At 37.8% G+C, this 16,790-nt stretch overlaps 1 protein-coding gene across 12 annotated transcripts in view; it reads left to right on the top strand.

Moving 5' to 3' along the window:
• LOC150078475 (nuclear factor 1 X-type-like) overlaps positions 1 to 16,790 on the top strand; it is a 798,656-nt gene that overhangs the window by 725,897 nt on the left and 55,969 nt on the right. The gene's annotated exons all lie outside the window — the stretch shown is intronic.

Genomic DNA, 16,790 nt, shown 5'->3' with positions numbered 1-16,790 from the left:
TTTATGTCAGAGGTTCTTAAACTTTCTCGGTTCACGGCACCCTTAGTCTCTCAGTAATTTTTTCAAGGCTCACCAGGACCAAAAGAAATACCTAACAGTTCCATTTAGTAGTTAGGTCCAAACAACTTAATAAGAAATGCTGAAACTGTGAACTACCTCTAGTTCGCGCAGTGTCCGACAGATATCGAGTATCGCTGTGTTTCCCTCGAAAATTTAAAATATTCCACGGCACGCAGTTTGGGAACCGCTGTTTTATGCAATAAAAATTTCATTCCATAATTATTTTCATTATCTTTTACATTGTATACAGTTAAAAAGTTATTTAAAAGGTATTTTTAAAATTCTTTATGGACATTCCAGAAAGTCGAGGACCAATTATAATTTTTCCTATTGATTATTATATTCGATTAACATGATTCTGTTTTGCGCGATGCACTCGCGGGGTGAATTAATCGTGTTAATCGAGGCCAGCCTGTATTAAAATTCAGTTGCCATTTCTCAGCCCATTTGCCTAATTTTTCTAGCTCTTGTTTCAGGAACATATCTTGATTACTGTCATTAACCTCCTGCTAACCTTTGTATCATCTGCAAACTTAAGACTTTAAACCTAATATACTTTCATCATTATCAATAATAAATAAAGAAAACAACAATGACTAGCACTGAACCCTGGAGAACTCTTCTAATAACATTAGTCCACGAAGAGTAGTGTCCGTTGACCTCTCTTCTTCCCCTCAACCATCCCTTTATCCATTGTAATAACTTGCCCTTAATGCCACAATGTTCCAATTTGTACAGCAGTCTTTTATGTGCAACAGTATCAAAGGCTTTTCTGAAATTCAAGTATAATATTCAAGAAGCATGGCCCACAACAGACCCCTGAGGGCTTCTTTGTGGCTGGCAATTGTATGATTTGCCTTGTATTTGAAGACTGATAGATAGGAGGAAATATCCTTGGGATAGTTATATGGATTTCTTGGGAATTTCTGTTTTCATCTTTCAGATAATTTTAAGGGACTCATTTTCATGCTTTTGAGGAAAATCTAAATTTGAGGATATTTTGTAAACATCCCTTATTTGATTGGATCATGTCTCCCCATCTTTGTCGATAGTTGACACTTTAAGTCACCTCCTGGAGCTTTGCGGGTTCTCCAGTTAGACGCCTTAAAGTATCAACCCAGTTTATATAAAGTTCTCATTTATACAAAACTCATACCGTACCCCAATGAAAGGATAGGCTTTTCTGCATAAACATCCTTGTTTATTATAAAATTCAGTTTGTATATTACAAAATCCATATTTGTCCAAATGAGCAATATATATATGTTATTTTGTGTGATTAATGCAGAGCTTGGTACAATGCTAATTAATTAATGTTTAATTTTTTCCAAAGCAAAACACCTTCAATTTAAGTTATTTTATACTACAAAGCAGATGGCAGTACAAAATATTTAGGAAAGTTTCCAAGCTTTGTCCATGCAAATATGAGACCAATCAGCTTTATTGGCTTGTGGCCAAAATTTTTCCATTATTGGCAATGGACAGAATGTCTTCAGAAGTGGAACATTGTGATAATTGTAGGTCATTGTACAGCACATATTTGGCCTTTCTTCTCACTATGGCTGAATTATTCAGCTGCTGGTGAAGGTTGCTTGACAAAAATATCTAGTTTTCCTTCCAACAAATTGGAAGAAAATGGTTCTAAAATCAGTTTTTAATCCCTCTAAGTGGATTAAAACCTCATGGCTCACATGTGCATCATGGCACAGTTAGCATGTTAATACCTTCTGATACCACCAGATTTATGCAGCAGTTGGATCAAGGAATTATTTATAACCTCAAGAGAACATATAAATCCTGCTTGATTAGGTATTTACAACACATGGAAGGAACAATTTGCAGCCAAAGTAAAATATCTTGGATGCTATTCATAATGTTTATTTTGCTTGTTACAGTATTATATGAAATATAATAATCAGCTGTTTCACAGAAAGTGGCTTTTATCATTGAAAAACATGGGCCAGCAAATGGATGTGATAACAGCATTGAAGAATAGGAGACTTTGGAGGAGCATATGGATTTTGTTGGAGAATTTGAGGAATTTGTTAAGGTGAGTGATGATGATGATATGCTACAGCAACAGCAGAAGAGCTGCTGACCACCAAGCAAAGTGAGGAAGCTTTGGTTATCAGTGATGAATGTGAAAGTTAAAAAGCACTCTCACTGCCTTCTAAAAGAGATTCCCAAAATGCACTAAACATAGAGATTTTCGATAGACTGCAGTAACATTGATAACAAAGCAATTTTTGCATTTGATAACAGCTGTACCGTAATACTGGGCTATACCCCAGGGGCTCACATCTGGCAAGTATGAGCTTGGCACACCCAGAATCCTGAGCCAGATATCATATCATCATTCTTCTCTTTCTTGGCGATTCCCTTCTAATTAATTCTCTCTCTCTCAGGATAACTCAAATTTTTTTTTTGGCCGGTTCAGCATAAGCCTCAGGCTTCCTTGCACCATTGGCTAATAATAATAATAATAATATGGTCAAGACATAAACTGCGCAAATAAAAACTGGATTCTTCCTTTAAATTAGATGAATTTATTAAAGAGGTAATTTTTCCTATAATATTAACGCTATGATTCTGCTTTAGCTAGTTTATATGATACACATCACTTTGGAGCCCAGATAGTATGATGTGTGACATTGCTTTGGAGTCAAATGGCATAATGTGTGACATTACTTTGGAGTTGAGATGGCACAATGTGTGACCTCACTCAGAACATCCTCCAAAATAATGTAGCATATCATACCATCTGTGAGGAACATGCTTTTATTAATTAATTAAAGCATCTAAATTATGTTCACACAGCATGGTATGGCACAGTATGAACATAATCATCAAACATGTTATCTCTCCTAGTTGACAATAACAGTACATTCAACCCAAAGAAAAGACCATTATTTCGATAACCACAAACGGGACACCATATTATTACATGCTACAAAGACCTCTGTAAGTTCATTTGACCATTCAAATCAAAAAACATTTCCAAGCACTGCAAATTGCAAAAGTTGGAAACTAAACTTAAGACATAATGAGATATAGATACTTTTTTTTTCTTTTCTTTTTTTTTATGAAAACCCCAAACACGAGAGGAATTAGAATCTATAGTACCTAGTACCGTGCATGGGTTTGAAGGTTGAGAAGATGAAAGAAGATACTTGTTGACATTACACTTGAATTTCTGCAGATCGTAATTATCAGGAAATACGTATAAAAGAAGGTTGTTCCAAAAAATGGCATTTGAATGAATAAATGAGGAAGATGAAAAGTTGGTTCTGTGAGTTTGTTGGACAGTAAATCGATGTTGGCTGATGGCAGCACATGTTCGGACTGTTTTGAAAGAGAGAGTGGAAATTATAAAAGTCAATTCAGAAGAACAGTGTGCGTGGAAGTATCTGTAGAAAAGACATGCAGCAGAAACAGAACGTCTATGAGACAGAGAGTGGAGAGGCTCTGTTAGAGATGAGTCATTAATTAACCCAACTGCCCTCTTCTGAATGGAATCTAGAAGCCTGAGAAAGAGATTTTGGGGGCACTGCCCAAGATGTGGGAACAATATTCCGTGGTAGGGCAGATTTGCGATTTGTACAGAGTGAACAGCTGTTTGGAAGAAAAGTAACAGCGAGAGCGAAAGAGAAAACCAAGTTTTTTAGATGCAGAGGAAGGCGCCTCCGTAGCCAGGTGGGAAGGAGCAGTAGTGCATATCACATGCTTCTTGATTAGACCGGGGTTCGAGCCTGTCACCACCAAATACGGAAGATGCGGAAAGGTCAGGGAATGACCACCGCATATCCTGGAGCAATATGGTCTTAGTTGCTAATGCTCCTAAAAACCAAAAAAAAAAAAAAACAATATTTGTAATGTGTTTGCCCGGTGGGCAGGAGCAGCAGTGCATAGCACACGCTTCTTAATTAGACCGGGATTCGAGCCCGTGACCACCAAATACGGAGAATGCGGAAAGGTCAGGGAATGACCATCACATATCCCCGGAGCAATATGGCCTTAGTTGCTAATGCTCCTAAAAACCAAATAACAAACAAACAGTGGGTTTGTAAAGTGAGATTAAAAGTCAGGGTAATTCCCAAAAGAGATATATCATTTTGCCTAGAAATCAGAGTGTCACTAAAGATAAGCATAGAGCAGAATAATCCTTTTTGCGAGATATAAGACAGGACTGAGTTTTAGAAGGATTGAAATCAACTAATTTGTCTTTGTTCCACTGGAGAATTCCTGGAGAACGGCATTTGAGGAATTGGTAGTGGATATTCGAGAAGTTGAAGCTGATTGAGTAGGGTAAGGTTTCTCAAACTTGAAAGTGGAAAGCAATGTGCTATCATTGGCAAAATTATGGATAGGATTTCCAGTCAATGGAAGAAGGGTATTAATATACAAGAGGAAAAGAGTGGGGGAAAGAACTGAACCTTGAGGCGCACCACCATTACTGGAGAAATTAGAAGACAGAGAGCCATCTACCATTACTCTCAATGAGCGGTCAAAGAGAAAACTGGATAACCAATTACAAAAAACAGTTGGCAGACCATAAGATGGAAGCTTGTTTAGAAGACCTTTATGCCAAACACAATTGAAAGCTTTTGAGATGTCAAGAGCAACTGCTTGTGTTTTACCAAACTTTTCCATTGAATTTGTCCATAGATGATCAAATGTAAGGTTTCAAATGACAGTTTGTGTTGGTGGTTAATTGATTTCTTCATTACTTTAGAAAGAGTAGAAGTAATTGCAATGGGACGATAATTGGATGAGAGCAATTTGTCATCCTTTTTTAGGAACTGGCTGGATATGAGCAAATTTCCAAGCAGAAGGAAAAACACATTTGGAATAAGAAAGTGAAAAAAGGCAGCAAAGAACAGGAGTGCAGGCTTTGAGAAACAAGTGGAGAAATACCATCAGGACCTGGAGCTTTCTTAGCATCAAGATTCGTCAGAATCCTTCTGACATCCTTTTGACAGATGACCACGGGAGGCATTGAATGGAGCATGCTGTGAATAGTGGGAGGTGTTTTTTTTTTGGTAAGAGACTTGGTTGCAGGATAGATGTGATAGATGCAAAAATTTTCTTTCAGCCAGAGAGTAATTGGACAAACTTTGATGTGCTTTTGAGAAAGTGGATAGTTTTGAATAAAGTTAAGGAAAGATTACAATATTATTAGAAGTATTAAAAGAGATGGACTGCTGATATGGATAGGTCAGGTTTTTTTTTTTTTTTTTTTTTTTTTGAATGATGCTGCATAAGCTTCTAAAACTGTATTGTGTGATAATGTATTTTGGCAATTGCCCATTACATTCATCAGAAAACCAAATTTTTAAGGAAAATTCTTATTGGTGTCATGTAATTCGTGAACCACTTAGAACCAGGGGCTTTTTGTGTGGTTCATGAATCATACAAAAAACCCTAAGTTATACATTATTCTCTGAGATGAACATCTTTATTAATGAAAAACCCAAGCTCAAGAGGTATTAGAATCTATAGTACTTAGTACCATGCAAGAGTTGGAGGTTAAGAAGATACTTCTTGCCATTAAACTTGAATTTCATTAGATTGTAATTTTAAGGAAATACTTATGAAGGTAGGAGGTTGTTCCAGAAAAGTTGGTTCTGTGAGTTTGAAGTTGGACAGTAAAAGGATGCTGACTGGCTGCGGTGAATGTTCAGACAGGTCTGGAAGAGAGAGAGAGAAAGAGAGAGAGAGAGAGAGTAGCAGTTATAGAAGCCAACTCAGAAGAACAGTATCTATGGAAGTATCTAGAGAAAAGGCATGCAGAAGAAACGATGCCAGTGAGACAGAGTGGGGTGATTGTGACCTTTCTGAATGGAATCTAGATGCCTGACAGAGAGTTTTTAGGGGCACTGCCCCAGATGTGAGGAACAATATTCCATGGTAGGGCTGATTTGTAATTTGTACAAAGTGAACAGCTGTTTGGAAGAAAAGTAATGCTAAGAGCAAAAGAGAGAACCCAGTTTTTTAGATAAATAGGAACCAATATTTGTGATTTGCTTATGTCAAGAGAGATTAGAGGTCAGGGTAATCCCCAATAGAGGTATGTGATCTTGTCTAGAAATCAGAGTTTCATCAAAGCCGACCGGGCTAGCCGAGTGGGTAAAGTGCTTGCCTGGCAACCCAAAGGTCGCGGGTTCGATTCCCGCCTCGGGCTTGGATCAAAGTACTGCAAAAAACTTGGGAGGTGCATTATGGCCACAGAAGCCTATGGGCCAACAACTAACAAAAAAAAAAAAAAAAAAAAGTTTCATCAAAGATAATATAGGAACAAAAGAATCCTTTTTTGTGAGATATAAGACAGGACTGAGTTTTAGAAGGGTTGAAATCAACTAAATTATCTTCGCCTCACTGGCAAAGATAATTTAGTTGATTCCCTGGAAATTATCTGAAAATCAGCATTTAAGGAACTGGTATTGGATATTTAAGAATTTGAAGCTGTTTGTTGTGCAGGGAAGGTTTTCTCAAACTGAAAGGTGGAATGCAATGTGCTATCACCAGCAAAATTGTGGATAGGATTTCCAATCAATGGAAGAAGGCCATTAATATACAAGGGGAAAAGAGTGGAAGAAAGAACTGAACTTTGGGGAGTACCAGTATAAGTGGAGAAATTATAAGACAGAGAGCAGGCTACCATCACCTGCAGTGAGCAGTCAAAGAGAAAACTACAATTTCAAAAAACAGTTGGCAAACCATAATATTGAAACTTATTTAGAAGAACATTTATGCCAAACATGATCAAAAGCCTTAGAAATGTCAAGAACAACTGTTCGAGTTAAAGCTAAACCAAATGGGCATTTGAAATCTTTTAGGAGAGAGGTTTAACAGGCTAATACATTGTTATACAATGTATTAGCCTGTTAAATTATAAAGGACAAGAATTGCCTTCATAACAAGGTCTTAGCGCAAATGTTCCCATAATCCAGTCAAAGTCTTTGAAATGTCAACAGCAACTGCTTGAGTTTTACCAAACTTTTCCATTGAATTTGTCCATGAGTAGATAATGTAAGCCAGTATATCACCAGTAGACAAACACTGATGGAATCCATACTGACAGTCATCGATCAGATGGAAAGTTTCTAGATAGTTTATGAGTTGGCAGTTAATGGATTTCACCATTACTTTAGAAAGAGTAGAAGTGGGCCAACACTGACAGAATCCAAAATGTCAAATGTTGATCAGATAGAAGGTTTCTAGATAGTTTTGGAGTTGGCTAGGATTGGTTAGGAGTTAATTGGTTAGTTGGTTAGGAGTTAATGGATTTCTCCATTACTTTAGAAAGGTTGAAGTAAATGTAATGGATGATAATTAGATGCTTAGAAGTGGACCAACACTGACAGAATACAAAATGTCAAATGTTGATCAGATAGAAGGTTTCTAGATAGTTTTGGAGTTGGCTAGGATTGGTTAGGAGTTAATTGGTTAGTTGGTTAGGAGTTAATGGATTTCTCCATTACTTTAGAAAGGTTGAAGTAAATGTAATGGATGATAATTAGATGTAAACCATTTGTCACCCTTTTTAGGAACTGGATGGATATGAGCAAATTTCCAAGAAGGGAAAACATTAGTGGAATAAGAACATGTAAAAAAGTTACACAACATTTATCCAGGTATATGATCCAGGAGCACAGGTTTTGAGTCCAAAAGTCAGTCCAAATCTAGTTTGGACTGACTAATAATTGCTTTACAATTTTTGCAAGTTCGAGAATGTGAACTTGGAGATTTGGATGCAAGCAAATTCCTATATGCAACAATTTTATCTTGAACAGCCTAAGCATATTTATTGGAAAACCAAGATACAGGACAAAAATTTAATGTGGAATAAAGGATTTAATCCCTGCAAAAATAATTTCACTGCCATGATTTGAGCAAACATTGACATCAGAAGACTAAAACAATAACCTTTAGCATTAGCAGAGGTATGATGCAAGAAAGCAAGCTTATACAGCATCAACAAAAAAAAAACCTTCCCATTTCACCCATCCATTCACTCCAAATGTTTGTATAGTTCAGCCTTGAATTTATTTAAGCTGTCAACTTCCACAGTGACAGACAAAAGTTTATTCCAGCAAGCAACTGTCCGTTGGCTAAAAGCAAATTACTGCACATCTATTCTACAACTGTCTTTCCTCAATTTGAATCTATGCCCCCTCAGCTTCTTAACCTGAGCAAGAAGAATTCCATCACCATTTAGCTTGCTCAAACCATTCAAGGCTTTATACACCTCAATCAGACCACTTCACAGGTGCCTAGTCTCCAGACACTGCAATTTACAGAACTTAAGTCTAGTCTTTCTTCATAAGAGCAACGCTTTGTTCTATTCAACAATCACTTTGCCTTTCTCTGTACTCATTCCAGTAGCTCTACATCCTTCCTAAAATGAGACTTCCAGACCTGCATGCCGTACTCAAGGTGTGGCCTGACCATTGCCTTATAGAAGAGAACAATCACCTCCTTATCCCTGATAAAAAAAATTCCTGTATATCATTGAAAAGACACCATGAGCTACTCTTGCAGCCTGTCGGTACTGTTCAGAAAACTTCATATCTGGCTGCATAATTATCCCTAGGTTCTTTTCATTCTCCACTACCCTGAGTGTAGTACCACCCAGTTGGTACATTTCTCTGGGGTTACTGCTACCCATATGCAGTACTTTACATTTGTCAGTGTTAAACTTCAGTTGCCACCTCTCAGCCCATCTGCTCAACTTTACTAGATCCTGTTGCAGTAGTGTACTATCATTACTGTCATTAACAACCCTGCCAACCTTCATATTGTCTACAAACTTAGACATTAACCCTGATTTATCTTCATTAATATCATTGATAAACACAGAAAACAACAATCGGCCCAACACCTAACCCTGGTGGCCTCCACTAATAACATTAGTCCATGAAGAGCAGTGTCCATTGATTACCATTCTCTGTCCAACAACAACAACTAAGCAACTTGTCCTTAATGCCATACTGCTCCAATTTGTACAGTAGACTTCCATGTGCAATAGTATCAAAAGCTTTCCTAAAATACAAGTATATGATATCAAAATTGTTTTTTGCATTCAGTTCCTTTTTGTAACCACATCATAGTATCCAATCAAATTTGTCAGACAAGGCTTACCCTTAACAAAACCATGTTGTGTCTGAGCTATAACTGAAGTTTGATCTAGATGATCTTGTAGTGGAAAATAAAGGGAAAATTTTAACCAGTTAAAACAAAAGTTAAACTAACAGGTCTGTAATCACTTGTGTCACCCTTTGTGAATTGGGAACACATTTGCACAACTCCAGTCCATGGGGACCTCTCCTGGATCCAAATAATCTCTCATAATTATGACTAATGGTTTGCTTACTTCACTTGCTGCCTCCCTTAATATAACTGGATAGATCCCATCCACCCAAGGTTCTTTTCTTATGTTTAACATCAACAATTTCTCCTCCACTTTACTCTCAGTTATTACAAAATCATTTAGCTCTGCCAGAGTTTGATAAGCTTCTGGCCTTCACTTCCCTACAGACATCCTCATGTGTAAATGTAGATGCAAAATACTCATTCATTTTGTCAGCCAACTGAGCAGTATCATCAACAGTCAAACCATTTTTATATCAACCATTTTTACAGACCAACTTATATCTACCATAGGCTTCTGTGTCACCTGAGTGTTTATATTCATCCCATGTATTTTTCTTCTCTGCCACAAGTCTCATTAGTACATCTGACATCCATTTAGGCCTAAACCTTGAACAGTATTTCTTAGTTGGAATGAAAAAGCATAGTAGCTTCCAAGATTAATTCTTTGAATGCTTCCCATTTAGAATTGACTGTTGATATAATCATCAGTTGTCCCACTGTATAAAATTTAAAAACTGTCTGAGACCACTGTGGTCACCTTTACGAAAGCAAAAACTCTTCCCTTTACCCCTGATGGTAGTTGGTAGTTGCATCTTTAAATAAATCTCAAAAGTACACTGTGATCACTGCCACCTAGTGGTTTCTTTATCTGCAGATTCTTAACACATGAAGAATCACTGCTAATAATAAGATCAAGAAGAAAATTACTCCCTCTTGTTGCTTACCCCAGAGGCTCACATCTTGTATGTGCTTGGCAGACCCAGGGTCCTGAGCTAGATATCATCATTCCTCTTGTTCTTGGTAATTCCCTTCTACTTCTGACTCTTGTTCTCTCTCTCTCTCTCAGGGTAATTCAGAATTTTTTTCTTTTTTGGCTGGTGCAGCATAAACCTCAGGCTTCCTTGCACTGTATGGCTAATAATAATAATTCTCAAACATGCTGCTGTAGAAAACAATCACCCAATTAATCCACAAAAGCTTGCTACTGTGCAAGTGATCAACCCATCTGATTTACTGGCCCACTCTAATTCTCTGTACAGTTGTTCGATGTACTCATCAGAGTCATTAGGCCTATAACACACGCCTACTCTCAAATTTATTTTCCTAGTATTTATGTCACACCAAACGGAGTCAACATTGCACTGGCCACCCATGTCAACTGGATGGACTGCCTTAGATTTTATGTGCTTCTTAACTAAGAGCATAACCCCCCCCCTTCCTATCCTGTCTGTCCTTTCTGTAAATGCTGTATTCCCCATATTCAAATTCTTTATCTCTTATATCTGAGCAACACCACATCTCTGATATAACAATGTCAGCATTTGATCTTGACCAGCAATAAATTCATCAAATTTATTTACTAAACTCCTAGCATTGTTGTACATGCAAGTATACGTGCACCTATTCTTACTCTTCGTTTTTTTTTTTTTTTTTTATGAGAGCCCCAAACACAGTCCATGTATTTATTTGTTCTGCGATGACTCCTAGCAGTCCTTGAAATCCCCAGTGCCTTGTTTTTCAGGATGCTGCTCATTCCAATAGAAGCAGCAAGATTCACTTTCACCTCTGCCAGTGACTACTGTTAATCTATTAGCCTGTGTATCCCCAAGCTAACAGTTTTCTGACCCACCTAACACTGCCTCGATAGCATCAGCAAATATTCTTGCACCCTTTCTATGTAAGTGTATCCTATCCCTGTAGAAGCAGTCTCTCCTGTTAACAAGCACAGACCACACTGAGAAAAATTCTAACCCACGAGCCTTGCACAATCTCTCTCCACGGCCAAATTGATTGACCAGGCTCTCATCATATACTCCCTCCTAACGTGTGGGCAGAATTGCAGACATTTCAAATTCTACCCTAACTCATGATTTTTTTTTAACATTGACCTGTACTTATTAAGTAAGTCCATAGATCTCCTTCACTTAATGTCATTAGTGACATGTACAACAATACCACCTTTTGTGCCCTTAAAAGATATCTGCTCTACAACATCATCAACTTTTGACCCTGGCAGATATACCCTGGTCCTGTTCCACCTATCCTTTTTGCACTATATATTTCCCATTTCCCTGGCAATTCCCTGATATCACTCGCCAATTTCTTTGGAGAGTGATAAATTTTGTCACAATCTATTTCTGCGCACATGTTCTCAGTAACATTTTGCTTCCTTCTAAAGCAAGCCTGCAGGCTATGTGAATAACTGCCAGTTTAATGGAACTTAGTGTAGAAATCTTAGTATGCTTTGATGAAGGCTGTATTTTTGGAACTAATTTTCATGCACAAGCTTATAGCATATCTATTTCCATATGAGCAAAAAATAAAAATTCTCTATACTTACTATACTGTTGTGTTGAAATGCACTTTCATTAATTTCAACGCAACAACAGACATTTTTTACAAAATGGCCACACGTGGGTCAGAAAACTGCTAGCTTGGGGGATACAAGGACTAATAGATTAACAGTAGCCACTGGCAGAGGTGAAAGTGATTCTTGCACTGCTTCTATTGGAATGAGCAGCTGCCTGGAAAACAAGATGCAGGATAATTCAGAGCTTGCGGGGAGGGTCATTGCGGTACAAGTAAACACATGGGTTGTGTTAGGTGAGCTAAGAAAAAGAACAGGTGCATGTATGCTTGCGTGTACACCAATGCTAGAAGTTTGGTAAATAAATTTGATGAATTTGAGGTATAGCTCTCAAAGCATCAAAGGCGGATATTGTTGGGATATCAGAGACGTGGTTTCACACAGATATAAGGAATGCAGAACTGGAATTTGGGGAGTACAACGTCTACAGAAAGGATAGACAGGATAGGAAGGGAGAATGGGTTTTGCTATTAGTTAAGAAACACATAAAATCCAAAGAAGTGAAGCCAGTCGACATCGCCGGACAGTGCAGTATCGAGTCAGTTTGGTGTGACATAAGCATTGGGAGATCAAAATTGAGAGTAGGAGTTTGCTATAGGCCTAATGACTCTGATGAGTATAATAAGATACTGTACAGGGAAATAGAGTGGGCCAGTAAATCAGAGAGTCTTATAATGGGAGATTTTAATTTCCCAGATATTGACTGGAATTTGTGTGTTGGTCACTCACACACTAGCAAGGCTTTTGTGGATTTATTGGATGATTGTTTTCTACATCAGCATGTTTGGGAGGCAACTAGAGGGAGTAATACTCTTGATTTGATTATCAGTAGTGATTCTTCATGCATTAAGAATCTGCAGATAGAGGAACCACTAGGTGCAGTGATCACAGTGTGCTGAAGTGGGATTTACTCAAAGAGGTAACTACCATCGGGGTAAAGGGAAGGGTTATTGCTTTCGTAAAGGCAACTACGATGGTCTGAGACAGTATTTAAATTCTATACAGTGGGACCAACTAATGATGTTACCAACAGCAAATTCAAAATGGGAAGCATTCAAAGAACTTATCTTGGAAGCTAATAGGCTTTACATACCAACTAAGAAATATTGTTCAAGCTTTAGGCTTAAATGAATGTCAAATGAACTAATGAGACCTATGGCAGAGAAGAAAAATGCATGGAATACATATAAATTAACACGTGACACAGAAGCCTATGATAGATATATAGGTTGATCTGTAACCAAGTTACAAAAGAGATTAGGCAGACGAAGGCAGATTACGAGAAATCTTTGGCAAGTGATGCAAAGAAAAACAGCAAAGAGTTCTTTACTTATGTAAACTCTAGAAGGAAGGGGATGAATCAGATTGGTCCACTTGATATTGGTGGTTCAACTGTTGATGATCCTGCTCAGGTAGCTAACAAAATAAATGAATATTTTGCATCAACATTCACACATGAGGAGTTATTCAGTGAGGGGAATGCCAGAGGTGTATTCAACTCTGGCAGTAATCTAGATAATCTTGTAATAACTGAGAGTAAAGTGGAGGAGAAATTGTTGAGGATAAACACAAGAAAGGCACCTGGGTGGATGGGATCTATCCAGTTATATTAAAGGAGGCAGCAAAGGAAGTAAGCAAACCCTTAGCCATAATTATGAGAGCTTCCTTGGACTCAAGGGAGGTACCCACAGACTGGAGATGTGCAAATGTGACCCCAATTCACAAAGGAGGATCAAAGGCTGACAGAAGTAATTATAGACCTGTGAGTTTAACTTCTGTTCCAAGAAAATTAATGGAGGCACTGGTTAAAGAAGCACTGCAGGATCATCTAGACAAGACTTCAGTTATAGCTCGGACACAGCATGGTTTTGTTAAGGGGAAGTCTTGCCTGATCAATTTGATTGGATACTATGATGCAGTCACAAAGGAACTGGATGCAGGGAATAACTTTGATATTATATACTTGGATCTTAGAAAGGCTTTTGATACTGTTGCACATGGAAGACTGCTGCACAAATTGGAGCAGTGTGACATTAGGAGGCAAATTGCTGCTGTGGATAAAGGGGTGGCTGAGGGGGAGAAGACAGAGAGTGGTAATCAGTGGTCACTGCTCATCGGGGACTAATGTTATTAGTGGAGTCCCTCAGGGTTCAGTGTTGGGTCCATTATTGTTTTCTGTATTTATAAATAATATTGATGATGGTATATCAAGCTTAATGTCCAAGTTTGCAGATGATACAAAGGTTGGCAGGGTTGTTAAGGACACTACTGACGCTATGCTGCTGCAACAGGATCTGGAAAGGTTGAGCATATGGGCTGAGAGGTGGCAAATGAAGTTTAACATTGACAAATGTAAAGGACTACATATGGGAAACAGCAACCCCAGAGCAACGTATCAACTCTGTGGTACTACACTGACAGTGGTACAGAATGAAAAGCACCTGGGGGTAATAGTGTAGGCAGATATGAAGTTCTCTGAGCAGTGCAGACAGGCTGCAAGAATAGCTCATGGTGTCTTATCAATGATATATAGGAATTTTTCTAACAGGGATAAGGAGATGATTATTCCCTTGTATAAGGCGTATAAGGCGATGGTCAGGCCACACCTTGAGTACTGTATACAGGTCTGGAGGCCTCACTTCAAGAAGGATGTAGAGCTGCTGGAACGAGTACAGAGAAGGGCAACAAGATTAGTGAATGGAACAAAGGATTGCTCTTACGAAGAAAGGCTTAAGTTTTGCAAATTACAGTGTCTGGAGACTAGGCACCAGCAAGGTGATCTGATAGAGGTATATAAAGCCTTGAATGGTTTGAGCGTGCTCAATGCTGATGGGATTCTGCCTCTTGCTCAGAATAATCACCTGAGTGGGCATAAATTCAAATTGAGGAAAGGCAGATGTAGGATAGACGTGCAGAAATTTGCCTTTAGCCAGCGGGTAGTTGTTTGGTGGAAGACTTCCATCCCTTGTTGTGGAAGTTGATAGCCTAAATAAATTTAAGGCTTAGCTGGACAGGTATTTCAAACGAACAGAGGGGTGAAGTGGAAGTTTTTTTTTTTTTTTTTGGCTGATGCTGTATAAGCTTGCTTTCTTGCATCATATGCCTCTACTAATGCTATTCATGTCTGGTATCTTTTACCATAGTACTAGTAATAGAGGCATGTGATGCAAGAAAGCAAGCTTATGAGCTTATGTAGCATCAGCCCAAAAAAAAAAAAAAAAATTCATACAACCATTCCCTCTAAAGGTTTGTCCAGTTCCTCCTTGAATTTATTTAAGCTATCAACTTCCACAACAACAGGTGGTAAAAACAAATGTAATTTTCACATACCATTTTATTTCAAACTCATATTCCTCCACATTGCTTTCTATATTAAATTAAAAAGAGTTATCACATTGTGTTTTATGTGTGTGTGTGCACTCTTAAATATTTGATATCTTAGCAAAAATTTATGGCACAGTGTTTATGTACACAGTAAGCTTTTAAGTTTATGTACATAGTAAGCTTTTTAAGCTTTCGCTATTCTTTTCGAGTGTACACAGTAATTAAAATCAGCTTACCATTGGTATACAAAAAGAAATTTTTTTAAATCAATTAAAACACAGTTCAAATATGTCAAAAACCATAGGGGGAGGGCTAAATGAAAGTAACAACTGCATTTTAGTATGCCATGTTTATTATTATTATTAGCACCTCCATATCCAGGTAGGCAGGAGTAGCAGTGCATAGCACACGCTTCTTGATTAACAGGGTTCGAGCCCGTGACCACCAAATACGGAGGATGTGGAAAGGTCAGGGAATGACCACTGCATATCCCCGGAGCAATATGGCCTTAATTGCTAATGCTCCTAAAAAAAAAAATAATAATAACAATTATTATTATTATTATTATTATTAGCCATATGGTGTAGGGAAGCCTGAGGCTTACGCTGCACCAGCCAAAAAAAAAAATTTCTGAGTCACTTCTGAGAGAGAGAGAGAGAGAAGTAGAAGGGAATCACCAAGAAAGAGAAGAATGATGATATCTGGCTCAGGACCCTGGGTGTGCTAAGCCCATACTCACCATATGTGATGTCGTGGAATGTGCAGGAATTTTATTCTGTGATGCCCCCACCTTTGTAAAAAAATGCATTTTAAGGCTGGTAAAGTACTATGAGGATCATGGTGCAAAAATTGCTACCTGGGACAACTAAATGCCCACAGAAATGTTGTCTGGAGCTTTTGCCTTCCCAGATAATTTCATACTGTACTCCAGGATAAAAGGCAATAGTTCTGAATGGAAGTTTCTCAGATTTTATCCAGTTAATTAATGCTAGTATCAATTAAGAACATTAATGAGAAAAAATAGGTAACTTTTAAAGAAAAAAAACTTTATTCCTTGACTGGAATAAATTCATTTTTTTACAAACTGCTATGAAAGCTTTGACTTGACCTTCTCTGGTAGCCTCAAATGTCTAGTACTTTGCCTGTTTTTTAGTTTAGTATTAGTATTAACAATGGCAAACGATGGAAGAAAGCATCAGTCAAAAAAAAAATAGCCAACGCTTCCCAATATTATCACCTGTCCATCCCTTCTAACAGTTCTAGTTCTTCCTTGCGTTTATTCAAACTACTCTTCTCTACAACACCAGATGGGAGTTTGTCCAATAGCTGACCCACCCACCCACTGGCTGAAGTAAAATTTTGCTTTAGTTTAGATTCATAATCTACAGTAATGTAGTTCTTCCATGCTTTTCAATATTTTAAGAAGTTTTTCTCTAGGAGAGAACATATTTGTTCCTCGTGGAAACCAAGATCTGGTTACTGAAGCATGTTAGGCTGTATTTGATATCACTGTTTAGATGAACATTTTCTTCTTTAAAAGTTTTCTTCATTTTATGTACTCATTTATGAATCCAAAAATTCTCTTTTAAATTAAATTTTAGTGTAAACCACTTATCATAATGTTTAGGGAACTTGCCCTGTTGTGTGGGGGTGGGGGAAAGAAAGA

The sequence above is a fragment of the Mastigoproctus giganteus genome, chromosome 11 (assembly GCF_048544385.1).
Source record: "Mastigoproctus giganteus isolate SK-2022 chromosome 11, ASM4854438v1, whole genome shotgun sequence".
Classification (NCBI taxonomy): Eukaryota; Metazoa; Arthropoda; class Arachnida; order Uropygi; family Thelyphonidae; genus Mastigoproctus; species Mastigoproctus giganteus.
Note: the sequence above shows the minus strand (reverse complement) of the source record. Positions and strands in the feature narration are given on the sequence as shown.